The following is a 26,598-nucleotide window of genomic DNA, read 5'->3' as shown; positions in this document are numbered from 1 at the left end:
TAAGTATGCTCCATGCCCAAGTGGAGCCCAAGACAGGGCTTGAACTCACTGTGCTGAGATCAAGATCTGAGCTGAGATCAAGATTGGATACTTAACTGACTGAGCCACCCGGGTGTCCCTAAACGTATGTCTTTTAAAATTAAAGTGTAATTTAAATAAAGTAGAATGGAAAAATCTTCAGTGTGCAGTTCAGTGGGTTTTCACAAATGCATATGCCCTTATGAATATTCCTCTATCAAAATATAGAATATTTGCATCAATACAAAAAAAATCAGTTGTGTTGTTTCTCAGTCAATACTTGTGAAACAGCCAGTCCTTCCCATAGGCAAAGAGACAACTGCTGTTCTGATTTCTAAGGACATTGATTAGTTTTGTGTGTCCTAATATTTCAAATGAAGAACTAAGCACTTTGTGTCCACATAGAGCTGTTGAGATTCATTTGTGTCATAACACTTCTCAACAGTGTGTTCATTTCTAAAGCATAGTAGTGTTTTATTATATAAATACACAAACATTTGTTTATCTAATTTCCTCTTAAGGAATATTTGGATTGTTTAGGTTTGGGGCCATTATGGAAAAAGAATATAAAAACATTCTTGTTCACATAGTGTCTCAATTAAATACAGAGGAGTAAAATTTCTGGGTCATAGAGTAAATATATTATAACCTTCTAAGAGTTTACAAGAATTCTTCCACAACAGTTGATATTAGCTTTCTTCCCTTTATTCTAGCCATTCCAAAGTGTGTGAATGGACTAAAAATATAAGTACTTTACTGACAATTTTGAAGATAATTCACATCTTAACAATTCTAAAATACCCTATCAAACAATAATGTTATTCTTTTAATTTAGATAAATTATTTTGTCTTTTAATTAGTCATCAAAATTCTTTTTTTTTTTCATTTCAGAGAGTACTTATGTGATCTTAGTTCATGTTGAAACATTTTGTTAAGTTTGTTAGTGTATGGTATCTTATGTTTTATTACATTATTACATAGATGTCACTGACATACAGAAAGGTTTGTAATTGACAACCTTGTAAGAACTCAAATCATCTATTTTTCTCCACATTGATAATTATGTTATATTTAAATATGATAGTTTTTTTTTTCAATTACAATGATTACATCTATTTTTTTTTTTATTTCTTGAATCTACCCACAAAGTATGGCAGAACTATCTCAAATGGTAAGATTAATAATAAACATCATTTCTAATTTGATTTCAAAAGGTAATATGTTGGTACTCCTGGGCGGCTCAGTTGGTTGAGCCTCTGACTCTTAATTTTGGCTCAGGTCACAATCTCAGGGTCATGGGATAGAGGCCCATGTCAAGCTCAGTGCTAAGTGCAGAGTCTGCTTGTCTCTCTCCCCCTGCTCCTCCCCCTGCTTGTGCTCTCTCTCAAATGGATAAATAGAATCTTTTTTCTTAAAAAAAAAAGCAATCCTCAGAAGTTTCACCAATAATAATTATTATTAATATTATTTTCACCAATAATTATGAAATACGCTTTAGAATTTTGGCATACAATCATTACTAAGTTAAGGAAGTTTCTTCTATTTTTTTTTAAGAATTTATTTATTTATTTATTTATTTATTTATTTATTTATTTATTTTAGAGAGACAAAGCAAACACAAGTGGGGGGAAGGAGAAGGGGCAGAAGGAAAGGAAGAAAGAGAATCCCAAGCAGACTCTACACCAAGCTAGAGCCCAATGTTGGGCTCCAACCTACAACCCGAGATCATGACCTGAGCTGAAATCAAGAGTTGAGGGCTTAACCAGCTGAGCCACCCAGGCACCCCTCTTCTATTTCTAATTAGTGTTTTGTTTTCTTAATTAATACAATCAAAAGTTTTTAATCTTTATCCAAAACTTTCCCCTTAGCAGTTGAGATAGTCATATGACTTTTCACCTTCAGATAATTAATAAATTGAATTGCATTGTTAGGTTTTCTGACATCATCTATACTTCTCTGTGTTTGAGTTAGGTCTCAAACTTGATTACTTGTTATGATTAATATGTTAACCATAACATAATATGTTAATCATAACATATTAATTAATAAATAATTTCAAGTTTGATTTACTGATAATTGATTTAATGGGTTTGGATCTATACTCAGTTGTGTCATTGGGGTTGTCTAAATTTGTTTAAGAAGATTTTATAGACTATTCATTGGACTCCACTAGTAAACCATCTAATCCTGAGATTTTCATTGTGGGACATTTTTGTATACTGAGTAAATTTCTTGAGGGTTAGTCACTTCTTGAGACCTAGTCATATCTTCTCTTTGTGTTAAATTGGCTTTGCTCTGCCTTCTAGTTGTTTGAATACCCTCCGCCTAAACCTTTCATAGTACCCTAACTATTTTAATATATGTTCTTTATTTTCCTCCCAATCAGCATGAGAAGTTCTAACCACCTTATTTGTATCGTCCAATATTTTATTTTAAGCCTTTTCGCACCAATTTGATTTAATGATTATTGTTTTTATTGACTCTTATGTTATCACTTCTACATTCCATTTTATCTCTCTCTAGAAATAGATATGCTTTAGAACTCCTTGCCCTATCCTCCATGTCTTCTATCCTCTTATTTTTCTATTTATTTGTCTCTCTGAATTAGATTATGAGTAAACTTATTGAGGTCTATATTACAGTTTATTGAATTTTGTTCAGCTGTGGTTATTCTAAAAAATCCTTTTTTTAAGACCTGTTATTTATCTGTACTCTTTTTTATCCTATTTTTAAAAAAGCATTTGATCATTATTTTAAATGTATCAATAGAGTTTTAATACATGATGTCTTAGAGAGTGTATTTCTGCTTTTATTATTTTTCTGCCATTTCTAACCCAAAGCACGTAGTTTCTCCAAATAATTTCTTAGGTTGTCTGCTCATTTTCCTTGAAATGTTTTCATTGGGAATACTTTATGGCCAGAGAAGATCTGTTCCTGTAGATGTACAGGAACACAAGCAAAACAGAACCAATTTAAAACAAATTCTCCATTCAGGGTATCTTAGACCTCAAAAGTCACACAAATTTAAACAGAAAATCCCACAGGAATATAGTTTGTGCTGTGATTTCTCACGGGAGATTCCAAATCTCAAAGGATTTAAATGATTTATATCGTGTTTCCTGACCATGGCAAAAATCTAGTAAGAAAACAATAACGAGAATAAAAAGCACTTTTATGTTTAGAAATTTAGAAATGAAGGTACATACTTCTAGAAATATGCATCAGAAAGGAAATCTAGAATGTAATTAGAAAACATATTGGACTGAAGAATAATTAAAATATTTATATCCAGACACAGAGAAAAGCATGTTCAATGAAAATATACCACTATAAAGGCATATATTAGAAAAAGAAAAAGGTGGAGTGCCTGGGTGGCTCAGTCAATTGTTTCTGCCTTTGGCTCAGGTCATGAGCCCGGTGTCCTGGGATATGGCTCTACATTGGGCTCCCTGCTCAGTGGATAGTCTGCTTCTTCTTCTCCCTCTGCCCCTCCCCTCTGCTTGTGCTCTTTTCTCTCTCTCTCCCTCTCTCTCTCACTCACTCACTCACTTTCTCTCTCAAATAAATAAGCAAAATCTTAAGGAGAGAAAGTCTATAAAATCAGTGAGTTATTTCAAGAAGTTATTCAAGAAGAAATCTAAACCCAGAAAATGTAGACAGAAGGAAATATTAAATATAACAGCAGAAATTAATAATGTATATCACAAACACAGAAAGAGTTAACTTAGACAGTATCTTCTAAGATAAGTATCTTGGAAGAATGATTAATTAGAAAAAAAGTGAAAGTACAATAACACCACGAAACAATGGGTCATCATGAAACAAAAGGGTAATCACTACAAATACAATTACAAAGATCATGAGGGTAAGTTCTAAATAATTTTATGCCAAAAATTAAAAAAAAATAATGTGGAAAAATCCTAGAAAAATGAAAAATGAAACTTAAAAACTGAGCACTGGGTGTTATAAGTAAGTGAATATAAAGTAGCAAATTTAAATAGTTCTATAATTGAATCCATAATTTAAAACTCCCTGCATTACTAAACATAGAGCAGGCTCAAATTACTCAAAATCTTAGAGATTTAACAGGGCAAATATTCATTTCATGCCCATGGTATCATCTGGGGTTGAGATTCTGCCCTGCATCACCCTCCCCTAAGGTTCACAGATTATGAAGCTCTAACCCTAAGTTTCCATGATTGGTGTGCTAGGGGAAAAAGAGTTCTATAATATCTTAACTGGAAATTTCATGCTTCTACCTGAAAACAACGTCTGTAATATCCATTCATTTAATTGACCAGTGAGACAGAAGGCCATATCTTAATTCTTGGGTTCAAAAATAAGCAGTTTCACCATATGCCTGTGATTTCATCAAATATAAATGCCCAATTAAAATGTGAAAGTTCAGTAGATACAAAATGGATTCAAAAATGTAGAAAATGTAGACAAAACAAGTGGTGTATCTATGCTAACTGGTGTAACTATGCCAAAAACAATTAATAGAGACACATAAAGGACATTTGTACTAATGTCAATGAACTAAGGTCAGTTTACTTGTATAATAGTTCTAAATATGTATGCATACAATAACATACGTTTAAAATAAACAATGTACTAAACTGAAAAGCGAAACAAAAAGATCCACAATTATAGGAAAAACACTAATATACTTCACTCAATTGACAAGCAGAAAAAAAAATAAATGGAATAGACTGATTTTATGAAAAACAATTTAATAAAGCAATCTACTAGAACTTATAGAACATTGTATTGAACGACAAAATACAAGATTCTTTCAAACAAATGCAAAACTCAAAAAAATTTGTCTCACATAATGAGTCATAAGATAAACCTTATCTTAATTTCATTAAACCTAAATTATCCAAAGTATTTTTTTTTTGACTAGAGTGGAAGTAAGTAGAAATCAATAACAAAATGACAAATAGAAAAACCTAACTGATGGGAAATTAAGGAATACACTTCTAAATAGTTGTGAGTAAAGTAAAAAAGGGGAAATTAAAAACCACTTTGAGTGAATTAATACTAAGTTATGATATGTCAACATCTGAGGAATGTACCTCAGCAGTATTTAGAGGAAGATGTTCTCTAACGTGCATACATTAGTGAAGAAGAGTGTCTAAAAAACATGGATCTAAGCATCCACTTTAAGAACCTTGAAAAAGAAGAAAATTCATTCAAAAATAGTAGAGGAAAGGGAATAACAAAACAAGACCAGACATCAGTGAAAAAATTGGCTTCATCTGGGAATGCTGAGCGACTCCTTTTTTTCCATGTGTTTCTCTTTCTCTATCAGGTTACCTGTGGAAGGTTTTCATGTCAATGGCTGACAGCAAAAACAAAGGTAAGCCCAATCAGGGAAGTCCATTTAAGTCTGTATTTCAATCATTTTTGCTATCATCCCATAGTATCACTCATAACCAAGCCAGAGTTAGAATAGAAAGTTACAAAAAATTACCAGATAAGAATGTATATGTAGGGAGATGTGAAACATTGATGACTTCAGGCAAAATTAACCTATGGAGTTAGATATCAATATAACGGTTACCAGTGGAAATGTCTAGAAGGGGTACAGACTGCTTCTGGGATGTTGGTAATATTTGTTCCATGATCTAACTTTAGTTTTCATAGATATGTTAGTTTGTAAAATTTTTTTTGTAAAAATTTTTTTTGTAAAAATTCAGTTGAGCAATTATTTGTTTATATAAGACAAATTTTTCACTAAAGAAACCGATGTATTGTTTCTTAAATTCCACATATGAGTGAAATCACATGGTATTTGTCTTAAGTGTTAAATCACTAAATTGTACACCTGAAACTAATATTACACTGTATGTTAACTGGGATTTAAATAAAAACTTTTTAAAAAGCCTGCAGTATAAAAAAATTAAAATTAAAAATTAGATGAAAACTATAATTTAAAACATGATACATTATTGTATGACCATAAGATTTATTATATATTAAAATAATTTTAAATCATAAACCTAGTTGGTAAGGATGTGGATAGGAAGACTTATATGCTTCTGATGGCTCTTTTCCCTGTTTAGTGATAAATTGTACAACCAGTTTAGAAAACAGATCTCTACTATCTACTAGTACTGGTGCATATATGCCATATGATCTTTTAACTTCATGCCTAGATGCAGGCAAATGAACTTATTACATATGTACACTGAGTAATTCGTACAAGAATAGCCATGGCTGAGTCACCGAATAATAACTAAAAACCTGTAACATTCTAAATGTGCACTTAGAATGGATAAATTGTGATGAAATCCTACAGTGGCATTCTATACTGCAATATATAACTACAGCTATATACAATAACATGGGTAAACTTAAAAAGCATAATATTGAACAAAAAAATCCAGATCCAAAAGAGCATATATTCTGTTGATTTCACTTATATGAAGTTCAAAGTCACCAAAATTAAACCAAAGTCTTAACAGATGCTTGCTGGGATGATAAAACTCTAAAGAAATGCATAGCTGTAATTACTATAAAAGTCAGTATACAGTTAACTTTGGGGGAGGTGGTGAAATATTGAGAAGGGCCACAAGAGGGGCTTTAATGGTGCTCATCATATTTTCTTTTCCTGGTGGGGGTTACATGAGTTTTGCTTTGTGATAAATTGAGATTGACATTTTGATTTTCTTCACTTTTCTCTATGTGTGTATTCTCTGTGTGTAGTTATTTCATGACTAAAATGCATAAAACAGGGACACCAGAGTGGCTCAGTTGGTTAAGTATCTGACTCTTGATTTCAGCTCAGCTCATGATCTCAGTCAAGGTGGTGAGATCGAGCCCTGTGTCAGGCTCTGCACTAGGAGTGGAGCCTGCTTAAGATTCCCTCTCTCTCTCTCTCTCTATCCCACCCTCCTTCTTTGTTTCTCTCTCCCTCTTTAAAAAAAAATGGGTAAAACAACACAAGTTAGTGATTGGCATATTTTGGAAGAATAGGGATGCATTTGGAGAGAGCTACTTTGAGGACATCAAAGATACTGGTAACATTTTATTTGCCAATCTGTGTACTGCATTGAGGGTGTTTATTTCATTATTCTTCTTTAAACACAAAATGTTCCTTATATACACAGGTTAGTGTGTATGATGTATTTCATAATAAAATAAAATTATGAGAACAGTTAGTCATGTATTTGCAGGTTAAAATGTCCTTTCCTGCAAAATACTGCCATAATTCTGCAATTCCTCTGAAGTATTCAAATAATATAATCCAATCATTCAATTTATATGCAAGTTGAATAATTATAATGACATATATGCAAATGCAATTAAGAGTGCTCATATATGCAAATAACTGTAACTTCCAACTTTATAAATATTTCAGTAATTCCATAACAAGGGTAGCATTTTTCAGGAAATGATTGCCTACTGCATCTTATTGAAATTTATTATGATTTAAAATATTTCTCTCATATATATTTTGAGATGGTAAAGATATTCAAGTTTTACTGGAGCCCTTTCTATATCCTGCAACAGTTATTACTGCAAAACCTGGAGGGATGGTTAGAAAGATTTAGTTGTCCAGTTAAATTATCTGCATCAGATCACAAACCTTACCTGCACAACTCACCTCTCAGCATTTGACAAAAATCAAGTACTGGTCTCTCCATCCCCCAGTCATTTCTATTAAAAAATATATATATATCCAGAACTTTTTAATTATGCCTTTGCCTCTTTCCCATTGTTTTTGCCACACGTACTGACTTTAACCATACCCTTCCTAACTTTACTTATTTCTATATTTCTGTCCTCTTTCTGATTTATTCATATCTGTTTTGTTTGTTTATTTTCTCAAACCTTAGGAAGCCTAGATATTTTTCATGGTCCTGAATTATATATAAAACACCACGGATTCTCTTCTTGGTGCTTTGTCCAGTATTACCTTGATTGGTTCCAAAACAATAAGAACAATAAATAAGAAAGAAACTTTATACTTGTATCTTCCATTATTTAAACATAATCATGTAGTCAGATTTTTAATTCTGAAAATTTTATAATCATAAGCCAGGATAAATTAAATGTATTACATTGTCAATAGGTTTTATATACCATGGAGAAGAGGAATAATAACAAATAATAGTAATAGAAAAAAGCTATGGATTAATGTCTTTTTAAAAAATTTTAATTGCACATTGATATAATAAAATTTCAGAGAAATTGTTCAGCAAACAAATCTATTCATAGTTTGGTTGAACACAAGATTTTCTAAATTCATTTGATGAATTATTTGTTATTGCATAAAACTGCTTAGCGATGTCTCAATTGATAGACATTGAACAGTAAATGCTGACTTGAGTTGATGTACATTCTTCAATAATTCTTTACTCTCTTGCCAATATTTCAAGTTCATAATTTGAACCATAGTCAGGATTCAGTTAAAGCTCACATAACTCATGTAAGGTTAAGGAATGATGTCCTCAAATCAAGGATCCTCACAAAATATTTTGAATTTTAAAATTTTATCATATAATCTTATATTCTACAAAGTACCAAATATTAAGTTGTGTTGCAGCCCAATGGTTAAGTTACATAAGAGTGGCAGAAAAATCAGATATCAGACCAATTATGAGTATTGCTACAATCCATTTTGTTTTGACAAATAAAATACAAAAAGAACAGGCTAGATTTCTTGACACAAATACTAATTAATTTGCTCCACCCATAAGAACCAAATGAAAATTATGACACATTAAAGCAACAATTAAGCTAACACATACAATTATTCATCTTTGAAATGAATGAGGTTGAAAGAGATGGATCTTGCTCTTGATGCTCCAATACAAATTACTTACATAATGTTAAAAATCAATTTAAAATAGTTAATAAAGTCTGAGTAAAATTAGCTTGTTTTTTAAAAAAGAAGAAACCATCATATACACGTGGTTTCCTTCTATGGCAGTAAGTGATCAACAGCTCACCGGAAGTGCTCTCTGTGAGGAGTCAAATCGTTTTGGTTTGCTGTTATTTCTCTAGGGCCCAGCAAAGTTTTTTCACTATATAAGTGCTCAACAAAAATATGTGGAATTGAACATACTTGGTAGAGCAAAACAAATGACCAAATAAAACTACCTTGCTTCATCTGTATTTATGATTCTACCACGTAACACATTTATCAGTAATCCTGATGAATTACTAATAACCATGTAGGTACACGCATACATACAAATACACATACACATATATAATCAGCATAAGCATTTGGTGAATTAATAAGAGATGTGATGCATGCAAGTAGTAGTAAAGTTCTCTCAGGAGCGAACTATCTTACTTAGAGAAGTAATATATGAAATCTCAACAACTAATTTATCAGAACTGGACTACATCAAATAATCTAGTCTTATAAAACAGTTTATAGTCAATTGATTGTGGATGTTACATGCAAACTATGACATAGTATCATTCAGAAATGTGACAGGTCAGCCTTAGAAGAATAGAATATGTAACATCACTAAAGAAAGCCTTACCAGCACCTATCCAGACAACACATGAGTTTTGACTCAGTGTTTCACATTATGAAGAAGAGCATAGAAACCATCTAACTTTTTGTTTGTTTGAATCCCATGCTCACCAAGAATGGTTTGAATAGACTGACTTTTGGGATAGTTTGCCTACAGGTAGACAATGCCCTCTTCAAATCAATGCAACACTTTGGTCTTTGTGAAATATCCATTTACCGGTATCTGTATATCAGGGTTGTAAATGATTTACAGCATCCCATTAATTCTGGATAGAGATAAGATGAAATATCAGGCTATATATCTGAGGAACAAATCCTGAAAAAAGATCATTTCACCAAACTAAATATTCTTTGGCATGGATCTGACTAGAAAATCAGCCAGACTTCCTGAATGACAACTGTCCTCTACCTCTGGTTTCCGCACCAAAGGACACTTCATCTGCTTCTGTGTATTTCTTAATCTCCTTTTTAATAGTCTTTATTTTTTTTTTAGAGCAGTTTCATGGTCACAGCAAAATTGAGCAGAAGGTACAGAGATTTCCCATATACTCCTTACCTCCCCTACAATCAACATCCCTTGCCACAGTGCTACATTTTTTACAGTTGATGAAACTACATTGACCCATCATTATTACCTCAAAGTCCCTCCATAATTTTGCCTTTTCCAGAATGCCATATAGTTGGAATCATATAGTATGCAGCCTTATCAAATTGACTTCTTTTACTTAGTAATATGCATTTAAGTATCCTCCATTTTCTATGGCTTGGTAACTCCTTTCTTTTTAGTATTGAATAATAGTCCATTGTGTGGATGTGTCATAGTTTATTTACGCACTTACTGACTGAAGGACATCTTGGCGCTTCCAATTTGGCAATTATGAATAAAGCTGCTGTGAACATTCACGGGTAGGTATTCGTGTAGATGTGTTTTTCACTCATTTGGGTACATAACAAGGATCTCAGTTGTTGAATCGTATGTTTAGAGTATATTTAGTTTTGTAACATGTAAACATTCATTTACATCTCTAAAGCTTCAAGAACTCAAAGATGATTTTGACAAAAGGAGTCCCCATTGGTCTAGCCAGTGCTTTCTTTGTACTGTACTATATACTCTGAGACTCTTCCTACCCCCTCCTTCCATCCCACTCTTCTTTTACAGATGTCAGCTATGGTTTGGGGTATGAAAGCTCTCATGCCTACTCTTGCTTCTTTGATTTTACAACCATGCCATTTGCTATGTATATAGTGCATTGGGCAGTGAACAACACTCAGTCCTGAGGGATTAGGAAGATACCAGGAAATTTCCTTTGGGGAAAAAGCAATGCTTGCCAAATGGAAATTGGCTACAGTAATAAGCAAAATGATTTCATTTTTTTTAAAGATTTTATTTATTTATTTGACAGAGATAGAGACAGCCAGCGAGAGAGGGAACACAAGCAGGGGGAGTGGGAGAGGAAGAAGCAGGCTCACAGCAGAGGAACCTGATGTGGGGCTCGATCCCATAACGCCGGGATCATGCCCTGAGCTGAAGGCAGACGCTTAACCGCTGTGCCACCCAGGCGCCCCAAAATGATTTCATTTTTAAGGTTCAAATTTTAAGGAAGTTCCTAAGCTATTGTAAAAACTAAGGTATATATCTAGTTTCTTTATGGTATTTGATTTTTCCATATCAATGTGGTGTGCTTCTTTATATTTTTTCTTACTGTACTTATTTATTTATAACCCTGTATTATTTCTGAATACTAAACCCTTGCCACTTACATGTGTTAATATCTTTTTCAGATATTGCCTTTACTCTCACTTTCTTTTGGGATCTGTTCTGAGTACATACTCATGTCCTGGCTTATTGTTTTACAGACGAGTGTAGTACATGCCATCACCATTATATCATACTACATAGATTTTTAGTACTTATTATAAATTTGAGGTACTTCTTTTTTTAAATTTTAAATATGATATGGGTTTTTAGACACATATTTTGCATGGCTTAACTCATATTCAAATTTCCTATTATTTTTCTATCAAGTTTATGGATAATTCTAATTAGAGAGTTCCTTGAGTTTACAAGACAAAATCTTAAAAAATAACATTTTACCATTTAAAAATGTATGTCGATCAGAATACAAAGTAAATCGTTAAATATAAATTGAATATTGAAATTTATATGAATCCATTAACCTCTAATTAAATATTTGGTGTGTTCATCAAAATAGTGCTTTAATTTTAGATTATTAACTTATGATATAGGCTATGAATGTAACTCCTAAAATAAATTTATAATTCTGAAATGCATATAACTTTGAGAATCTGCAGATTAATATGTAGATGAAGTAATAAAGCCATTAAAAACTCTAATAAATTAATAGTACTGAGGAAAAGTACAGACTCGCAAAAATATACCATGAGTGTTAAAGCTACTAATACAAATTTACCTCTAACAGAGCCTGGAATTCTCTGTTTCTCTTTTTAGAATTGTCTGCAAAGCCCATTGTTGAGATCTGTTACATTTATTGGTCATAAATATGTTAATGCAAATTATTTTTAATGTATTTTCATCTGCATGAAATCTAAGATCAGAGGAAATGTGGAAAGTTACTTGAATTAACCTCCATATTTTTGCTTGCTGTACTAACTCTGAAACATCATGATCTATTCTGGTAGGCTAAGGTGATTTAGAGGTATGAGTTGGTGCCTGAAGCAGGGGTAGGAGTACATGGAGGTTGGAGAGGGGCAGAAGAAATTATATAGGAAGAAGCTGAAGACAAATACTTCTTATTTCAATCTCTTAGTTAAGAGATTCCATTTCTCTCTTTTCTCCTTCATGCATCTTTTGGTAAATTTTATATTAGATCCAGGATAGAGGAGCTATATCAGTTATTTAGCTCAGATACAATATGGGTTAAATGTAATTTTGTGGGAAGAAACTACTAGACATAACATTGCATTGTACCTTTGAGAAAACAAGTTTAGAAACCCAACTAACATACCTATAAATAAAGTTTTATAACAAAACCTGTCTACAAAGTAGGAGTTGTTCGCCTAACTAAAATAAATACTGCTTTTCTTGAAAGCAAGACATGACTTTTCTAAACATATTCTTTATATTTCTGGAATGTTTCAATCCATGTTGTGAAGCATTATAGATACTCTGAAGTATTATGAGACAGTTATTCTCTCAAGGTAATGTGTTTAGTGTGGGTTGTTATTGTGGCAAAATAAATGACACCTGAAGGGACTGGTGTAATAGCAAGGCCATGGGTTTGCTTTGTAGCTATGATTCAGCCATACTGTATACGATGAATGTCTATTCATTATAATCTTCTTTAAAATCATATTTAAACGACAAAGGAAGAACACTTTCTAATAGCCTCTTCAGATTGAATCTGATGAATTTGAAATATAACTGCAAAGTAGAGGTATGAACTATTTTATTTCTAAGTTAATTTCGATGTGGGAAAGAGTATCCCATTTCGATTTTTGTTTTTGAGATAGAGCATCTTATGTTTAGGAAGTACCATGAACTCTTTCATGCCATGGGTGTGTTTAAATAAATCTCAGCTCATGAATGATTGATCTTAAAGAATTAGAAAACATCTCTGGTGTGAGCAATTAGATCTCGTTTTATTGTTGAGTTCTGGTTCAACAGGCATGAAATTCTAGGGCATGGATTGTGAGTTATAGTACTCCAGGGTCCTTACTCCCATTGGCAAGTTCTGATGCTTTCAAAATGAAACACTAGCTTCATATTCAAAATTCTCCTTTGTTCAATGATCCTTGTAATGCATTTTGATGTTTTAATCTCTCAACTGTTGGTCCAGGTTTAGAGACTACTTTCAAAGTCACCATAGATAGTCGAAGAAGAAGATATCCAGTGCATTGCACTGTGCAGAGAAAGATGAATAGGATGATGCACAATTAGACACATTTTACATAGTTAATCAACTTGCTATTTTTAGTCAAGTTGAGTGTTAGGAACACTTTTTTTTTTGTCACTGAGCTTGTATATAACCATGTGATTATTTCTAACCAGTGATGTATGAGTAGAAGAAATATGCGTCACTTCTGGACCAGAAAGTTTATTTTTGATGGCCAATTTCCTGGCCCTCTCTTCTCATATTACAGCAATTGTGAAGCATGTGTCAGAATGAGGCCTCTAAACAGCCTGGTTTTGTGTGGTATAGCAATGACAAGAGTCCTCCACCGCCAACCCATACGAGGCATGTAGGATAATTATGAAATAAACCTTTTTGGCTGAAGTTACTAAGCCCATATATTAGGGTAGCAAAACTTAGCCTATCTGGCTAGTAGAAAGTTGGAGATGGATATCTATATAATTACTAGGTAGCTTTTATGTAAAGAATACAAGGAAATATTTCTTTCTCCATAAAAAAGACACTCTTTAATGGTTCAAATTTGCCACACCAATATTTTACACTGTTTAAAAATAAAACAAAACTAAACAAAAAACATCACTCATTTTTTTCTTGAATGACTTGTAAGTCAGTGTGGTAGGCATTTGCAATAATTGGGCTAGATTCAAAAGAAAGTTTAACCCAAGCTCTTTATTTCACAAAGATAACTCAAGTGAGGAGATTGCCCAAGGTTACCCACAATAATAAAAATACTGGCTAAAACTTGGCTAAAGCCCATGTTTTCTGAAAACGAGGTCAGAGTTCCATTACTTAATGCACATTTCCTTCATATCACCATCTAGCTGTGTATGCAGAGAGCAGTCAGGAAACGCTATCCCTGTCCAGGAAAAGGTGCGATGTCAGGTAAGAACTCAAAGAATGTATTTGAAGAGAGAGGAGAAAGAGCTATAGAAAGAGGAATGATAGAACAAACTCTACATCACAACGCTTTAGAACAATTCCCTGCATTTTTATATGAAAGTCACACAGTTGGGGCGCCTCGGTGGCTCACTCGCTTGAGCGCCTGCCTTTGGCTCGGGTCGTGATCCTGGGGTTCTAGGATGGAGTCCCATGTTGGGTTCCCTGCTCAGTGGGGAGCCTGGTCTCTCTTTCCCTCTGCCGTTTCCCCTGCTTGTGCTCTCTCTCTCTCTCAAATAAATGAATAAAAATTAAAAAAAGAAAGAAAGAAAGGAAAGTTACACAGTTATTATTCCAAAGAGACTCAGAATGGCTATCTAGTCCTCAGATCCATACCTCACGTGAGTCACAACCTTTTTTTCCCAATCATTTCAATTGCAATTATAAGTAATAATCATATATCAAACTCCTAAGCAGATTAATGTACACTTCAGAATCTTCAGGCAAAGTCCATTTTTCCACTGATAATTTCTGGATCTGTTTGTCTAGAGTTTATATTTTTTTCCAGTCAACATGTGGATGTATAAGGATTTCCCCCATCCCCATGGTGCTTCTGTTTTAGAAGAAAGGATACCCTGATTCTTTCAAAACATCCTCAGAATAATGACCTGGGACTAAATTAACATTTCTAAAAGTCACTGAGATTTTTAGATAAAATTCAATCCAAATGCACCCAGTTAAATTTTATTACCACTTATCAGGATTGGGCTACACATTGTATGGTATCTGTGCTTTGTTTATCTCGGTTTTAATAGGCATTTCATTGACATTTTGATAGACTCCTCCAGTGCTTGAGGTTATTAAATTCTGTGCTTCAAGTTATTAAAGTCAGAGAAATGCAATTAAAATCACTCTTTGATCGTGCATTATTCACTTATTTTTAGCTTTGGATATTACAGTGGAAAATTTTTAAAAGCCAAAGGTTTTAGATAAGTTTGAGGAGATATTTTTAAGTAATAATAATAGGAAACTTACAATTATTTCTTTAAAGCTGCTGTTTAGATATTTTGAAATGCAATTATCATTGATAGTCACCGTATATATCTATAGATATATATGTATGGCTGCCATTGTTCATAACTGCTTTTCTTCTTTCTTGAAAGGAAAGCAAAGTATGTGAAAAATATTGTTGACAAATTCAGAAGTTGCATATCCCTGCAAATCTGGCAAGGTTTCAACTTCAATTGAGGTTTATCACATTAATTTTTTTAAAGATTTTATTTATTTATTTGACAGAGAGAGAGACAGCCAGCGAGAGAGGGAACACAAGCAGGGGGAGTGGGAGAGGAAGAAGCAGGCTCCCACCTCCTGAGGTGGGTCTTGATCTCAAGACTCTGGGATCACGCCCTGAGCCGAAGGCAGATGCTTAATGACTGAGCCACCCAGGAGCCCCTATCATATTACTTTTTTTAAAGATTTTATTTATTTATTTGTCAGAGAGAGAGAGAGCACAAGCATGGGGAGTTGCATGTAGATTAGCAGGCTCCCCACTGAGCAGGGAGTCCAATGCCGGGTTCCATCCCAGGACCCTGGGATCATGACCTGAGCTGAAGGCAGGCACTTAACCAGCTGAGCCACCTGGGTGCCCCAGTTTCACATTAAATTTGATTTTTATTTTATTTGAGAAAGATTATAGTTCATTCATTCTGTAACAATGAAAGAGTGAGCTGACTCGAGTTCATAACTTGTGTTAACAGCATACCTTTCATTTATCAAGATTCGGCTCTATTTCAAATTCTGTATTATGAATTGTGTGTGTGTGTGTGTGTGTGTGTGTGTGTGTGTGTGTGTGTGTGTGTGTTGTGCTTAAACCTTACAGTAAATTAAGAGGCAAGTAGGATCATTTCCCCTCTGTAAGTGAGGAGACTAATGCTTAAATTGACTAAAATCGTCCCACTAAATGGTGGAGCCAGAATTCAGCTCTAGGTTAATTTCACTCCAGACAGATGCTGTGATGCTTTACTGCCTTGTTTACCTTGTCTGTTTTAAAATATTTAAACATCTATGATGCTAATAGTTGCTATTTTAGAGCTTTGACTTTGTGCCAGTCACTGCTATCACTGATTCAAATATATTAACTCATTACCTCTCACAACATCCCTGTGTTACTTTACAGATAGTGAATGGTAGAGAGAGGCTGTGCAACTTGCTAAGCTCAGACAGGTAGTAACTGATGCAGCCAGGATTCAAACGGATTCCTGAGTCCAGGCTCTAAACCATCATATTTACTCTGATGATTATTTTCATGAATGGTGGGTGAGAGCTCCCTTCCAGAAGGGTGATATGCTGTATGAATACACTACGTGTTCACACTCTTACCTTCTTATTTTTAATCTTTCCTGCCTTCCTTGATCCCAATCTACCCAGTCTCTATGTTTCATCTTGCCTGCTCATTCTTCTGAACGTAGCATTCACCTGAAATGCTGTTTTAAAAATAAAAATGATTTTGAGGCCATGTGACTCTTCAGTGAGTAAGAGTATCATGAGCATGTAGCAATTTCTGCCAAGGATGCAGGAAGGTAGAATTGTGGTTCAGTTGTCATTTAATTAGTGTGACAGATATCAATCATTATCTAAACTTAAACATAAATGATTTAAGTAGTTCGTACATTTATCCTTGATAGTATCAGTCCAGCTCTATCTTGGCACTTCAGTTCTAAATTCTAGGTTTCTTCCACCTAGTCTTAACTATCCAGTTTGTTCCAGAATCCTTGTCAGGGTCTGCCTCATCATCTGCCCCAGAAAACTACTGTCCACTCTGGAAACCAATTCCTGTAAGAAGGAGACTTTGCCTTCTCTTGACAGTTTCACCATCCTCAGCTTGATATTGCCCTTCTCTATGATACTGGCTTTCTACAATGAGGACTGCTTAACCTGATTAATCCTAGATTCATTACTCTGTGTTTCATCATTCCCAAATAACCTTCCTGGCTTGCCAGGTTGAGTTTCCTCCAACAGCTCTGATTGTTGTCTCAATCTCATTGTTATTATAAGTGCTACTCAGATGACAGAGTTTATACAACTTTCATCAATCTTAGCATATGCTTTTAGACATCAATAACTTGTCAGCATCTGTTTTAAAACTTGCTGCTCAGACAAACAAAATATCAGTGCAGAGCCTGGTGATAATTTCTCGGTTTTTCCTTGAACTTTACATTAGGCTTTTGTTGCTATGGCAAAAAAATGGCATTAGACTTTGTAGCAGCCCGTATCATTTATGGCTCATAATGAATTTACATTTAAACAAAATACATACAAGAGTTGTAAAAACAAAAGTCCTCCCTTAAGCATTTAGTTTATTAAGTTTAACACTTAGATGCATATTAACACTTAGATGCATATTAACACTTTCATACATATTAAATATTAACAAAAAATTATATTTGAATGTTTGTGTCTTGTATAAATTTTTAATTTAAATTCTGTCAGCCACTGTATATCTGTGTGTTTCTATATCTGTGTGTTTTGCAAATATAGAGAAATTATTTTCCGTTGAAATGGACAGGGCCAAATCAGAGTTCTTTAGCATGGCCCAAGACCGTTCTGTCCAGCCTAACATTGTGTCTTCAATCAGTTATCTTTAAACACTAGCTGTCCACCAGGCCACCAGTTGCTAGTGATGTCACTGATGCTGGTAAACAAGTATTCACTGAGTGTTTGCAAAGTTCCAGTCCACGATCATTCCCTTAGCTTATTTATATTGAGAATTAGGCTGATTTTCTGTTCAGTTACACATAATTTTCAGTCTCATCAAGTTTCAAAGCAAGAGACCAATACAGCCTCTTTCCTGGTTGGCATGTAAAGTATATAACCTTATTTTTAACCAAAAATGGGACACAATGTTCTGGGACTTTTCAAAGAACATAATCTTGAGATCACTGATTAATTACATCTATCCAAACATTAAGTGAATAAGAATGACTCTCTGTAAAATATATCCTAAACAATTTGCAATTCTTACTGGCCCCCATTACTTAGGTAATAGCCACTTGGTGTGTGAACACATGTGTAAGTAATATGAAACCCCTACATTGTATGCAAATTTATTGAATATTCATTTTGGAGTATAGTAATAATACCTATAAGATTCTCAAAATCATATGTGTATCAAATAACATAGAGAAGCTCTGTAAGACTAATCCTAAAATAATTCTCTGAATTTAGACCCTCCATTGTTTGCCAAATGCTTCTATTCATTTGTTATCCCATAAGATTTATTATCCTAAATGAGCATTGGTATGATTGCTGATATCACAGAGGGACATTATATGAAATAGCTTGATGAAATTCATCATTCTAATATAGAAGTGATGGTAAGACGCGATTTTTATACTTAATACATGTTTTTTATAAGAACGCACAAAATAAATACCTGGTAAGTTTTAGAACTTGAGTAACTGTGCTTGTCCTGGGGAATGGGATACTTGTTAGTTTCTCTTCCGTGAGCTTCCTAAATTAGCAATTGTTTTTGCCTCCTTCCTAAATTGGCTGCTAGAAATTATGATTTCTAATTTTACCTATAGAAAATGTGCAGGAAGCATGGATTCCTATCCAATAACTTCATCTTATATTTCTTCTTATCTTTTGTATAATTACATAGTCTTTTCATCACTTACTTCAGGTGCTTATTCATATTTTATCTGTGTTGCATTAAATTATTTATGGAACAAAGCAGGATAGAAATAAATAATTAAGTAATTAGGCCAAGAAATAAATAAATGAACAAAGTGCCTATCATAGACAATGTATGAATCATGACACTTGTCTAAGTCAGTAATATTCAGCAAAAATTTTAGTGATGATGGAAATGTCCTATACATGGGTTTTCAAATATGGTATCCACTAGACACATACAACTATTGAAGAACTTGAAATGTTACTATTGCAAGTGAGAAACTAAATTTTTAATATTGAGTAATTTAAAATTTTTATTTAAATAGCCACATGTGGCCAGTGGTTACCATATAGGACCGCACAGGAAATCACACCACCATTCATTTTACAGGACTTTACAAATCAAGGCGGCTCATTTCTGTAACTTAAGAACAAACTTCTAAATGAACCAGTTTATTATATGTTTTCAAAATATTGTCCCTCCAAATTAATGGACTTGGGGGAAAAGTGTCAGTAAAAATGTAAAGTGTTTATTGACTCGCCTCTCTAGCAATGGAGTATGTTCCTTGTCAGTTTGGCTGACTTTGTGGTTTCATATTATATTGTAGTTTTTGGTTTGTTTGTTTTAATCATGAGAAGAATATCTTCCTTATGTATTTTTCCTGTGATTATTCCTTCCCGGGGGTTGGTGAGGTTTACCCCTTGGTGTGGAACAAGCTATGTCCTTCCTATTTGTGAGGATACTGAGGCCTGAGGGTTGTAGGGAGCTGAGCATTCACAAACACTTTCTGCCAGATTTTTCTGGCCAACAATGCCCTGGTATCTAGCCTAACCCAGTGACTCTCATATTAGAGCATGCATCAGAAGCACCTGGAGGGCCTGCTCAAAATCACATCGCTGGACCCCACCTCTAGAGTTCAGATGCAGTAGGTGTGGGCTGGGGCCTAAGTATTAATGTTTCTAACAAGTTCCAGGTGATGCTGATACTACTGGTCCGGGGGCTCCCCTTGAGCTCCACTGTCCTAACTATCTGCTTATAGATTTCACTTGCAAGGGGATCTGGCCGCTACTCACTAGTGCCATAAAACTTTTTTAGTACAAGCAGAAAAGCATTATAAACCGTGACCTAGGAATTAGGATACCTGTAATCCGGTCCAAGTATTTGTTCTGGAATTTGTACATTATTTCTGGGAGATGTCACCATATATTAATATGTTTTATTTGATTGTGAGGTGGGTTACATAAAAATGTAACTAATAGTACTTGAATTACAAAGCTTGGGAATAATTTGCTCATACTTATATTTAGAATGTGGATTCAATGGTATAATACCTTAAAGGAAAATATAATAATATTTGATTGAGCATATTATCAGGAGCTGTGCTAAGTCCTGTCTACACACGCGTAATCACATTTAATGCACACAATATGTTTTTGTAAATACGTTTTAGTATTTATAGTTTGCCTATAAAACAAGGAAGGCTTGACGAGCCGGTCATTTGCCTCTGAGTCGCCCCTGAAGGAAGCCATGATTCCACCTCAGAGCCCACTCTCTCAGCTACGGACAGATAAAGGTAAGTTTACCGGGATCTATAGAACCAATCAGATTGTTGTCCTCTTAATGTACAGAGAGATGAAAATTAAATTCAGAGCTATTTGTGGGGGACGTTAAAGGTCTATGTTGACTAGAATCAAAGCTTCTCAACTATTTCCCTGAAATAGCCGGTAGTTCTTTGATAGAGAAGTACCTTAAGTTGTTTGTCAGTATCTTATTAACTTTTCAATGTTCTTAAACTGATATTTGAGTAAAAATCTTTTGCTGTCAAGAGAATTAAAAAAAAAGACTAGTTTTTCAACTGCTGTGTGTAAAAACTCTTGCTCTGCAAGGGAATTAAAGAAATGCATAATGTGTTGAAATGTTTTTTCCAACAAAAACTTTTCACAAATATGTCTCGATTCCAAATTTATCTTTATTTCTATGGCTCCAACATGGAGAAGATCCCTAAAAAGGATATATTTTTAAATTTCAGGGTTTTAAATTTTGCTTTTTGACTTAAAATTAATCTTAGATAAACTAGTGGAATTTTGTTACAATATTTCTTAAAATGAGTGAATTTATTTCTAGTTTTATCCTTTTTATTGGTGTTGTGTTATCTATAACAAAGTACAAGGCACTTCTCTACCCCCATCAGCTTTAATATAACCTTATTAAAAGTAAGTTTTTACCTACCTTTAAACAAAATATTATTTAATTTTCTAAGTAATAATGACATTTTCCAGGTGAGTTTAAGAATAGATACGGAAAAACACTTCAAGTGGCTAATAATTCAAAATTATCAATTGCGATTTTTCATATGCACTGTGAAGTATATACATAACAAGTATTTGAAAACAACTTTCTATAGGTATATCCTCAAAAAAGTAATTGAAGCATTGCTTATAACATCATAAAGCTGCAGACTTCATGATGCCTACCATTGGGAACCACTGAGAGTTGTTAAGCTCAGTGGTAGATTTTATTTCATAAGTCATTAGGACTATTGAAGTAAATACGATTGTACATGTGATATGGAAGGTTGCAGGATAGTTTATATGATATCCTTTTTCACAAAAATAGAAAATATTCTGTAAGGTAGGTAGAAGATCATTTCTAAAGTAATAGGCAAAAAGTAAATAAGAGGTAACCTCCTTCAGTGTGTTGGGGAGAAAAAAAAATTCCTTCAGTTTACACCTTTGTAAGTTTTCTTATTTTAGAATAATTCAACCATGAATATTCTTGTCCATAAATCTTCATGACAAACCTGAATTTTCCTTAATAAATTCCTATGATTGTAATTCTAGGACATAAACAGTATTGAGTAAAACATTCCCTAAGCAATGCTACATTGATTAGGCTACCAACAGTAAATACCTGATAGAGAATTCTTCACCTATAAAAAAAAAAGTCAATGTTCATTTTTTTTTTTTGATGTAAGAAAAAAAATATATAAATCAGAATGTTTGTGACACTTAGGGTGGTTGAACAATGTTTCACATGCTTGAGTAATTTGCAATTCTTCAATTATTTATCTATTAGAAATATAATTGAAAGATCACATTATGTTTCAAAAAGTTAAGTACTAACTATGTTTTGTTCTATGTAATATTTGGAAAAATGTAAACCTTCTACAATGCAAATAAGATACCTGAAATTAGGATTTTAAAAATGTTTTACTCAAAGGGATTCTAAAGATAATTTACCCCAAATTCTTTGGTTTCAAGATTAGGAAAGTCATCTCCAGATAAGACATAACAGCTCCTGTATTGTAGAAGCTGCCAAAAAACAAAATTAACATCAGAGCTTGATATCCTGGTCCATTGTCTGTTCTCTGTTCCAAGCTCTGTCTCTAGAACAGCCATATTACCAAAAAATCTTAATCTCTAAGTAGATGGCAGTGAGGCTGTATAGTGCATATGTCACCTTGTATTTTATTTTTGGTGCTATGAGTGACTATATATATCTTGCATATTGTGCAGTTATTACAAAGCGACATTCTCAAATGCTAAGCTTTCCTTTTTTTTTTTTTTTTAAATTAGTAGCTGAACTGGAAAATGCAAGCTGTCAAATATGTTTCTTTTTTAATACTCTAAATAGAATAGTTTCATATTAATTACACAGTAGCAACCAACTCTATGAGTTACATTAGGAAAGCAGAACTCAAAATATCCTATACTTATTTTGAGAGACCACACAAAGACCTAAACGAATCCAGGGTTTAGTTTGTGTATTTTCAAGGAAAAGTGATACTGTATTTTAAAATAATCTAATTTCGTCTTAAATTACGGACAAGCTTTGACATTTATTCATACCAATAACAAAAGGCAAGAATATGAAAGGAGAATAAAACCCTGACAAACCAGAAGGAAACATTTTATATTATTTTAATGGGAAATAATTGCCAGTAAACTTAACACCCTTGACCTCCATACTGCACTTTTAATTAAGAGAAATAATATGAACAAACTTAAGCATTTATGAGACATTTTATAATATCAGTAGAGTGATCACTTTGGGCTTTCATCATCTGTGAGAAAACAAAGTTTCAATTATTTACTTGTGATCTCACAATAACACGAGATGAAATTAGAATCAGGAGATCCTTGGTCATAACCTTCAACTAGGGGCACCTGGGTGTCTCAGTCGTTAAACCTCTGCCTTCGGCTCAGGGCGTGATCCCGGCGTTCTGGGATCCAGCCTGCTTCTTCCTCTCCCACTCCCCCTGCTTGTGTTCCCTCTCTTGCTGGTTGTCTCTCTCTCTGTCAAATAAATAAAAGCTTTAAAAAATATTTTAGTAGAAATCATAATAATAAAAGTACTTAATTTTGACAAAGCCCAGTGCTGTGAGACAGATATAATTATTCCCAATTGATACATGTAGACCATGAGATTTCAAGAGGTTGTAATTTTCTCTTAGATACCTGGTATAAACTGAGTCCGTACTTAAATGTAGGTTTTCTCCAAGTTCATATGTCATTGACATAATGGAAATATTTAGGTGTTTTTCTTTTTGTTTTGTTTTGTTTTTTACAAGTGGTAGAAACCCAACTTCCTAGCTTAAGTTAAAAATTGAGGCTTTGGTTAGCTCATAAATTGTAATAGATGAAAAATTATATTTTTTAAAGATCTAATTTATTTGACAGAGATAGGCAGCCAGCGAGAGAGGGAACACAAGCAGGGGGAGTGGGAGAGGAAGAAGCAGGCTCCCAGCAGAGAAGCCCAATGTAGGGCTCGATCCCAGGATTCCGGGATCACGCCCTGAGCCGAAGGCAGACACTTAATGACTAAGACACCCAGGCGCCCCAGATGAAAAATTATTAAACTACAAGAAGTGCAGGGATAAATCGGAAAGTGACTTAAACACTCAGGATAATCTGTGTTTTCTTCATTCACATACACAGAGATACATAGAAAGGCATCTGCCTCTCTGCAGAGTGGTTTCATTCTCTTCCACTAGAGAAAATGGTAACACCCAGGATGATCTTGGGAATGCACTTTGGTCCCAGGTTCTCTCAAAAATCTTGTTAACAAATACTTGTGTCTGGACTCCTCCAGGACATAGAAAGTACATACCTGCCTGTACACACCTCCTCTTCTGTCTTAGCAGCATTCAAGAACTTAAGCCAATCTCATTAAATGAGCATCTAGTTATGTATTAATTGTAAGAATATGAGTTAATATCTGTTCAGCACCCTCTGTGATCCGTTCTAGGCTAAAGGATTTATGTTTTTATTTCTAGTTTTCATCCTGAAGGTGAAGCATTCTATTCTACTTTACTGATAAGGAAGAGTTAGGGAGGGGTTGAGATTTGAATTCAACTCAATGCAAACCCAAAGCCCATGTCTCCTTCTCTTTTACCTAATAAGAAGAGATTGTTTATCGGGTTTATGATTTGCTTTAAATAATTCATTATGCTAATTTTATCATTAACTTCTTCTCTACAAAGACCTTGAATTTTAAGCTTTTGAAAGACAATGCACAGGTGTGTAGTATCAAGCAAGATAATCAAGTTTTGCAGAAATTAAGTTTATGGTATTCTTAACAGGTGTGTGTATATGTCAGAAGTTACGATAGTTCAGATTTTAAGGTGATTTTAAAACTAAAGCATATCAATATGACGATAGTGATTTCAGGAGGATAGTTTTTAAAATTTAAGGTTCTCATGTTAGTAAGCTATATGTTCATTGAATTTTTAGCTACCATTTTTATTAATGCTAGAAGTATGCTTTCTAAATACAAAGTAAGAAAAATCTATGGAAGAAAAATATACAGATGTCCAGTAAGAGACAAAACATTTAGGATACAAAGATATGAGTAGTATCAACATATTTTTATAACCTCAATCACAATAAAAAAAGAAATGCTATGTCAAACTGTGATTCACAACTTTTATGCTGAATTTGAGATGAAATAATACTTTGTTTTGGTTGATTTTTTTATGTTGCTGCAATGGTAGTTTTTTTCTTTTGTTTTTGGTTGTGTTTTTTTGTGGGGGGTAAACAATCTCAAATGACATTCTTAATTTGGTTAATGATTTTATATTTTCCTAAATGTCTAGATTTAAAGGCAAATCTAATAAAGAGGATATAAATACCCTTTGAAATAATATGCTTCCAATGTCCTGATGGCTGTCTTCAGTGTGATAGGTGAATGCTCAAGCCATGGACCTGAGCTCCAGTCTCCATCTGTGAGGATGGCAATAGTGAAATTCTGTCTGGATATCTTTGCCAGAGTCTTAAGTCATGATGGAATTTTACTGATCCATGCATGCTTTCTCTCTTTCTCACTTCACTCACAACCAGCAATACTGTAGCTAAAACCTATCCCTCCCCAAATGAGCAGCAGATCAAGGCAACAATGATAAGAAATAGCAGGCACAAATGGAGAGTAAGACATTTTACCACTCTCAAACAGAAAGTGCTGGATTTGTCACCAATATGAATCGTGACATGTTTAGTTATGCAAAAAGGGATGTATTTTTTTTTTTCTGATCTATATCAATATCTTCAAAGTTTTGGAAAAGAATATAGAAAGAAAGAAGTCCTTCTACTCCTATTCTGTTTATAGTTGACTTCTTGCAAAGAAATCCTGTGGTTTTTGTATGTTTTATGAATACATTAGAATGCTACACACTAATGGTAATAAGTTAAAACTTGAAGTCATGAATTAAACTAAGAAAACAGTCATTTTCTCAAGAAAACAGTCATTTTCTCTTCTGGGACAATCTTTTCATGTTTTTGAAATTCACTAAAAAGTACGTAATTCAAATTCAGGATTTTTCACAACCAGCACAAACACCTCAGATGAGTGAGAAGTTTATGACCAGGAACACTACCATGCCAATTTATTTAGAAACACCTTAAATCACACCTGCCTTTTTCCCCTAGATTCCCAATAGGCTTGTACTTCTCATTGAGAAGGGTGGTCCTGAGGTAGGCTGTATTTTTTTCCCTTATTAGTTTATTTTGTGGAGGCAAAGGAATTAAATTCATTTTTCCCTGATACAGGCATATATTGCCCATGGTACCATGTATTATATACACTTAATTATTCTGCCTTGACCCAGGTAAGTGTAAGCATCAAATTATATTTATAGTAATCAGCATAAGCACATATAGATTATGGGTTATAATATTCCTGATGTTTTGGGAATTTATGGTCTATCTTGAATTCAACTTGATCTTTATGATCTGTTTTTAATCAATGTAGTTTTTTTTATTTAATTCATCAGCTTTGTGTCAGATTAATGAGTTTCAAAGACTTACAAAGGGTCCACGACATAATACTTCTATTAACTGCTTGCTTCAGTGTTGATGATTCATGCTAAACAATAGCAATTAGATTTCTTTGATTTTTTTTTTTTTTTATGGAGTAAAGGTTGGAATTCATTCTCTAATAGCTACTTATATTTATTTACAGCTCTTTACAGCCATGTTTTTACCAATCCAGTTTTACAGATGAAGGATCAGTGAGGTTAAGTGCCTTGCCCAGCACCAACCAGTAGGTGAATTAAAAGCTGAGATCAGAATTTTAAATTTCAATCTCCCTGTGAGTCACTGAGCCATACTGCCTTGAAAAGCATTAAAGAATTTCTTTGGAAT

The sequence above is a fragment of the Ursus arctos genome, unplaced genomic scaffold (genome assembly GCF_023065955.2).
Source record: "Ursus arctos isolate Adak ecotype North America unplaced genomic scaffold, UrsArc2.0 scaffold_20, whole genome shotgun sequence".
Lineage (NCBI taxonomy): Eukaryota > Metazoa > Chordata > Mammalia > Carnivora > Ursidae > Ursus > Ursus arctos.
This window is presented reverse-complemented; position numbering follows the sequence as displayed.